The sequence below is a fragment of the Acomys minous genome (assembly GCF_964271855.1).
Source record: "Acomys minous genome assembly, chromosome: 14".
Lineage (NCBI taxonomy): Eukaryota > Metazoa > Chordata > Mammalia > Rodentia > Muridae > Acomys > Acomys minous.
In genome coordinates this window covers 38,261,153-38,268,757 of record NC_140496.1, presented here as the reverse complement: position 1 = coordinate 38,268,757, position 7,605 = coordinate 38,261,153, and positions in this window count along the sequence as shown.

The window sequence follows — 7,605 nt, the reverse complement described above, 5'->3', positions numbered from 1 at the left end:
CTTTCCCCTCTCCTCCACTCCCAGCTTTCATTTATTTGGGAAGTAGGCATTGGGAGCATACCTCTGGCCAGCAAGCAACTAAGCAGCAGAGAGTGGACCAAGGGATAAGTTAAGTCCCTGTCTTTGTGTGACTCCTTGTGGGTAAGCTCTTAGTTGTCACTGGTTCTGCTTCCCTGCGGGCCTCTAGTGTTCACACCTGTACTCTGACTTTTTTTTTTCGTTTTGGTCATGTACTCTCTACTTCTACCTGAAGTGAGACACGCAGCCACTAATTAAGCTTGAGTGAGATGGGAGGGAGTAGCCTCCGTGACTTAAGACGACTCTCACAGTGTAATAACTGAGTAACTTGTGGTAAAAGGAACGTCGGCATTGATTTTGATACTTACCATCAGTGTGACCCCATCCAAGTCACCCCACTTGTTCAGGCCTCAGCAGTGTCATCTGCAAACACTGTGGTTGTGATTAGGTAAGTTCTCTGCCCACTGCCTTGCTGTCTCTATTTGTCTGCTGTTGCTACAACAAAACAATGGAGGATGGATACTTTATAAGGCAATGAGGGTTATCTGGTTCATTATCCTAGGGACTAGTGAGGCTAAGCAGTGTGCCAAGTTTCTAATGAATCCCACGTGCATGAGACAGGCTTGACTTAGAGTAGCGCTCTCCCAGGAACTAAGCCCACGATGCAGGGTCCGTTCACTGCAGAGCAGTGGTCATGGACACTCAGCACCTTTTCCCACTAGGCACTGTCTCGTAAAGGCTCCTTGAAATGTCATCACTAGTGCTCTGAGGGGTAAACCACATGACGACCAAGCTATCACAGCAACAGCTGAGCAATTTTATTATTTTAGAGATGTAGGCATTTCTTCATTCATTTTTGAAATCTAAAGGTTTTCCTTGAGGTTTTTTGTTTGTTTGTTTGTTTGACAATAGAATAGGAAGAAGACTCAGTTCAGAGGATTTGAAAATCATAGATGGGAAAGATGAGGTCCAACTCTTTGCTATGTGTTCTATTTATTTATTTTTTCCTCACAGCAATGATATATTCTATCTAGTAAACTCCACTTCCTAGATGTTGCCTGAGAAATTTTAAATATATGTGTGGAGAAATATATAAACCATAGTCTTAAAAAAAAAAAAAAGAAATCATCAAGTGAGAAAGGCCCAAGCACAGTACCAGGTTGCTAGCATACGCCTGTTCATTTCATCTAAATTTTATCACGGCTGACCTCAAGCTACCAACAGTTCAATAACTATTACCATTTCTAAATATTCATCAATGTTATCATGAGCATGTGATTGTGACTTATGATCATTTTGTTTCTTTGAAGTCAGTATGAGAAGAAATGCTCACTAACAGGACAATTTCTTCCTAGTAGCTAACTTCCTACTCTAATACCATTCAGGGTAGAATGGCTTTATTTGCTAGTTTTGTGTGGGCATGCATTTGACATGCAGCGCTGCTGTTTCTGTATGCATCATGCTATAGGTACTAGGATGTTTCACGACTATCCTATTTTTTTTTTCAGTTCTTCATCTGTTCTGCCAATCACACATGCTCTAAGTGATTTTGGACTTTAACATTTACCAGGCTTTTTGAGGATAGTAGTTTTCTGTTTTAGCAGTGCAGCTCCTGGCTCAAGAGCAGTGTGTCCTGTGTGGTAGGTTTCCAGGAAAGGTGTGGCCCTTGCTGGAGTGCTTTGTTGGAGGCAAGCGGAGGCTGTCAGAAAGCCTTGATGCCGTAAGGCAAGTGTTCAGGACTTAATGGACCCAGGAAGCAGCAATTCTATAGAACTTTGATCCTGAAAGAGATTATGCATGTGTGGAGCAATGTATCCATTGTCTCTTGCTCTGTAACAAGCATTCAGAACTTCAGGTGAACGACAGAATGAGGTGTCATTAATTCCAAAGGCGTCATGGGTTGCTATGTCAGTCATTTTTCTGCTGCGGTGATGAAATACCAGGACAAAGGAAACTTAAGGAAGAAAGTCTTTACCTTGGCTTCTTACTCCAGAGGCACAAGCGTCTGCCATGGCAGGGAGGGTAGCAGCGATCAACAGCTATGGCAGAAGAACAGAAAGCTCTGAGCCCACATCCTTAAATGCAAGCACAAAGCCGAGAGAATGAAAGGGAGATAGTAAGGGCTTTAAGTAAGGGCTTCCTCCATTAGGGTTACACTTCCTAAACCTTAATCCTAATCTTAATCCTAACCCTAGCCCTAACCCTAATCCTAACCCTAACCCTAACCCTAACCCTAGCCCTAGCCCTAGCCCTAACCCTAGCCCTAGCCCTAGCCCTAACCCTAATCCTAACCCTAACCCTAACCCTAACCCTAGCCCTAGCCCTAGCCCTAGCCCTAGCCCTAGCCCTAGCCCTAGCCCTAGCCCTAGCCCTAGCCCTAGCCCTAATCCTTAGCGTCCATGTCCATTATGGAAGGAAGCATGGCAGCCAGCAGGCAGGCATGGTGCTGAAGCAGCAGCTGAGAGCTTATATGTGGTCCATGAATAAGGGGCAAAGAGAAAGAGAGACTGGAAGTGTATGGATTTTTGAAACCCCAAAGCCTACCACTGGTGACACACCTCCACCATCAAGGACACACCTCCTAATCCTTCCCAAACAGTTCCATCAACTATGGACCGAGCATTCAAATATATGGGCCTATGGGGTCCACTCGCACTCAAACCACCACAGGAGACATTGGCGTATTGCTCTACAGCAGTATTTCTTTCCCCTTTCTTTCCTGATGCAGTCTGGTCACATGTTTGCCTCCATGGAAATGGAATAGTAAGCAATGCCTATCTGGAGCATGCAGTGAGCTGATTATAAATGTTATTTTTTTAGGCAGATCAACCTTCTTCTATGCTTGGCATACATGATTTTATGTACATGTGTTATTTATACACCCGTCCAAAAGCACTAGAGGCTGCGTGCAATGAAAAGCAGATTCACAATTAAGCATTAAAAATACTTAAAGCCTTGAAGGCAAACTTTGTTGTTTTAATTGAATATTAAATTTAACATCGAGCTTCCTAGGAATCAAGGCAAAAAGGGGGAAACATGATAGCACACGTGCTCTTTATTGCTTGCAAAGAGGACGCACACTGTGTTTAGGAACGATCGTCATTGTCTTGGCTCTGCGTTCACAGAGCATCCTAGGAGACCATGCAGCCTGTGAAGCCTTCTGAGCCAACCATTCCCATACATCTTGGGATGGGGTGTGGTGAGACCCAGAGGAGATGTTTGGATACAGGGCTGCCTATGCGGTACAGCTTTCTGGTATAGACACAGGACCAAGAGAGCCCAGGGTCCTGAGTGTGATCCAGGACCACAGAGACATGAGCCAGAGATATTGGGGCTGTTTCTGTTCTTCAGACACTTCATGAAGCTCTTGGGCTTAATGCTTCTTTGTTCTAGAATGTTCTTGCATGAGTCTTCCTTCCTAACTTTAGTCAGAGCTTACTCAAATACCTTATAATACAGTCTTTCCCTGAGCGCATGCAGGACCGAAGTCATTGCCTATGCCCTTGAGCATGCTGTCATGCTTTGTCTCCCTTCCCGTAGCTCACTGTTCATTCTTGCTGTTGATTTCCTCAAGGCTTCTGTCAGCATGCAACACCTTCACAGTGCAACTGGGTTCCGTAACAAATAGAACCTTGAACCTGACCCATAGTGTCTGCTTTCTCTTTAAAGATTAATACATATATTTCAGATGTATGGAATGTTTTGCCTGCATATATATATATATGTTCACCATTTATATTTATTTCCTGTGGAGGTCTGAATGGAGTATTTGATTCCATGGAACTGGAGTTACAGACACTTGTGAACAGCCGTGCGGGTGTTGGGGTTCAAATCCAGGTCCCCTGTGAGAGCAACCACTGAGCCATCCATCCAGCTGGTGACTCTCCCTTCAGATTAGAGGTCTGACTTCTGGGTGGTCATTGAGGTGGTTAGTCCTTCCTTCTCAGTCTGGCTGGATTTAAAATCACCTGGGAAACATGTCTCTAGCCTCCCCTGTGAAGGATTTTTTCTGGAGAGGTTTAATTGAGGATGGGCAGCGCACTCTGAATGAAGCTAGTACATCCCAAGGTGTAGGAGACCGAATAGAGAAGGAGAAAGCAAGGTATGACAACCATTCCTTGCTTCCTGCTTCCTGGTTGCAGTCACAATGTGAGCAGCCGCCCCATGTCCCCACCACTAAGCTTCCCCTGCTTTGATGTGCTGTATCCCCTCAAACTGTGAGCCAAAAGAAATCCTTCCTTTTCTAAGTTACTTCTTATTGGGTATTTGGTCACATCAATGACAGAAGAAAGTAATGTAGTCACCGGAGTTAGCACAAGGTGCCGTAGATGCAGAGTGAGGAAAAGTGATTCCAGTTTTCTTTTTCGAAGGCATCTGTGGCTGGTGCAGGCCATCTCTGCTTGAGGATCGGCGTGCATAGCAACAGAGCAAATGTCGGAGGAACTGTGTTTCAGTCTCTGCTCTGCCATTTACTAGCTGTGTGGCTTCTGGAAGCCTGCAGCCTTCATTTTCTTAAAGACAAAAATGGGGACAATGATTGTGCCCCATTCATAAAATTTAGAAGACCCAGGGAGAAAGTGTCCACATTGGGAATTTTTTTTCCCCTTTCTTGTCACATCCGAAAGAGGCAAGAGTTGGCAAAGGAGAGATATAGCTGGTTTTCCCTGGAGGACCACAGAGCTATTTATTTTCTTAACCCAGGGGGGTCTCATGAATGAGATTGGTGGGTGGGGGTCGTGAGTTTCCCCCTTCTTCTTCCAACGTCTCTTCTCAGACTGAAAAGAGAGAACGAAGAAAAGTCGCCCCCCCACCCCATGTACATTTTATGACTGCAGTGTCAAAAGTCTTCTATCCAAATCGCAGTAAATATTCTAATGAAGTCTGGAAAGAAAGCCATTTGTAATGGCTCGGGGCGGAGTATTAAGATAGCCTGTTTCTGGTTAGTCAGTCATTAGAGAGATCTAACATGCCTGGGAAATGGCTTCCTGTTCTAAGTGCTTAAAAACCCAGTTTTAGGAAACCCCACTTCCTGCCGGCTCATTTGGAGACAACAATGTGCCAACTGGTCAGACTTCTCAGATGGCCACAGGGTTGCCTCCTTGGCTGCAATTTCGTTCAGCTGCCTCTACCAGGGAGAGCTGGGTTCTGCATCTTAAGGTGTTCAGTGAGAAGACAGCTCCACCATGGAAGATGTCTAGGCCTGGGTACCTCAGGGCCTATCCTATGCATTAGGCATGTTAAAATGGAGTGATTCACATAAGGATCAGAAACAGCAGGAGAGCCTCCTAGCCTGCGGCCTCCCCACAGCGATGTGGACTTTGCTGAGGCTGATGAGGATGTGTGTGAATGTCCTGGCCATGGGAGGGACAGGGCAACTGACTAACAGGGAGAGGAATTTGTTTTTTCAGCTACCCGATGTGCTGTGCATTAAGCTGGGATTTTCTAAAATAAGGAAGTCTCAGAGACTTCAGTCAGAACATAGATGAAAGCGTTTGCTAATCAAATCCGTTTGTTTCTTTTGGTTTGCGAGATGAGGGTCAATACTGTACTCCAAAGTGGGAAATTGATGGATCCAGGAAGACCACACATTTTTCTCACCTCCAGATACCACCCTCAACAGCTGTTTGCACCAAAGAGGGCAATTCAGAACATGAGCTATCATTGCTACTTCACTGAGCAGGCCCAAGATGTGCCCACTTACAGACGCCAGACCCTTCCTTGAGAAGGCACAGCCAGGTTTTTATTTATTTATTTACTTAGCATGCAGTCTACACTCTTGCTATAGCTTCATTTATGGCAGAATGTTCTTGTTCTGGATTTGGCCAGCGTATTATAGATGGAACTGTGCAGTGGCTGGACCTTACAGGACCACATGTGCTTGCCCTGTCCTACTGTACCAGAGCTCTTGCCTCAGGAAGAGGCAGCTAGCCTGCTGGACCCAAGAGGATACTGAGAGGCACACTTATCAGAGCAGCTGTTACTTACCACCCCAGGCTCCATCGAGAAGCAATACTTTCCACAGCCAGCCTGCAGGTACATGTAGTACATGAGCCTCTGTGTTTTGGAGCCCTTTGTCACAGTATGAGAGCTTGCTGACATACCCTCATTTTAGTGGTCAAGCAGGACTGAGATCTTAGTCATGGTTTCCCAAAAATGCAGGACATAAAATGGATTGAGTGCGAACGATTTCCAAAGCAGAGATATTTGATTCTTACCAGTGGGCTCAACCACCCTTTCTAGGGGCCCTTCTATTAACTGGCTATTTTTAGGGTGTTTCTCTGGGTTTTGTTTTTCTTTAAAGACAGGTAGGTACCACTGTCATCTTTATGACTGAAACGGCTAAGAATCAGAACCCATTTCCCAGCCAAGCAGGGAGAGAGGGTGCAGTTACCTTTAACCACTGTGTTAGACCTGGCCGGAGCATATCTCCATGTCTGATTTTTGCCAGGCCTCGGCCTTGTCTGCCACCCCTCTTTCCACTGGAGTTGATTTCAAGTAGCGGCCACACTTTGATTTTAACAAAGGAAGCACGATTTTTAAACATCATCTTTAGCAAAAGCAAGCGATTGTTAGTGCTCAGTTTTCGGGGAAACAGCCAGGCAGTTGGCATGGAAGATTTGGCTTGCCTATTGCACTGCAGATCATGGTCAAGAGCTGGCAGTTCTATTGTAGGCAGGGCCTGGGGAACAGTGACCTACAGATGGCACTAGAACTCTGAGGGCCTGGCCTGGGCATCAGGGACCTCTGCTTTAGGCTCATTTGTGGGACCTGAAAGTCAGTCTGTCTCTGTCTCTGTTTCTGTCTCTCTCTCTCTCTCTCTCTCTCTCTCTCTCTCTCTCTCTCTCTCTCTCTCTCTCTCTCTCCCTCTCTGTCTCTCCCTCTCTGTCTCTCTCTCCACCCCCACCCCCCACCCCACCCCATTGTATAAGAGACACCGTCAATCCCTCCCTGTGTTTTCCTGCTCTGAGGCTGTCACCCAGCAGAAGGCCTCTGAATGTTCAGGTGCTGCCGCAAACAGCGTGTGTCAGGTTTCAGACCATCAGATCAGAGCCTGTTATTTTCGTGATGTGCTCTGAGCAACCCAGGATTTCATGTCACCAGCGTGGCATGGATCTAATGCAGAATAAGATGAGATTCCTCCAAAGTACAATAACAGTCCTCATTATTTATTTTTTCATCTTATTTAAATAAAGATTGTGCATTTAAAGCTGTATTTGATTGAACAACTGTCCCTTTTAAATTTTTTCCTTGACAAAAGCTATGAATTATTAATTTCTGTCATTGTATTCACAGAGCAAATGTAATTGTAAGTAAATGTCTTAAGTTAATGAAAAAAATTGAGAAAAAAGGATTTCTTTATGAGAATTAATGAAACACTTCCACAAACCTCTTTGAAATGACTCTGAAGCCTCGAACAATTCTTGGGAACTTCTGTCAAAGGGGTCCCGAACTCTACTCTTCCATTGGCAGGAAGGATGAAAGCATTTGATTGGGCCCCAGCACCAGCCGGGAGATAAGCAGGCAAAGATGGAAACCTCAGCCCCCGCTGCCCCCCCTCCAGTACCATCTGAAATGCTTCCCACCCAC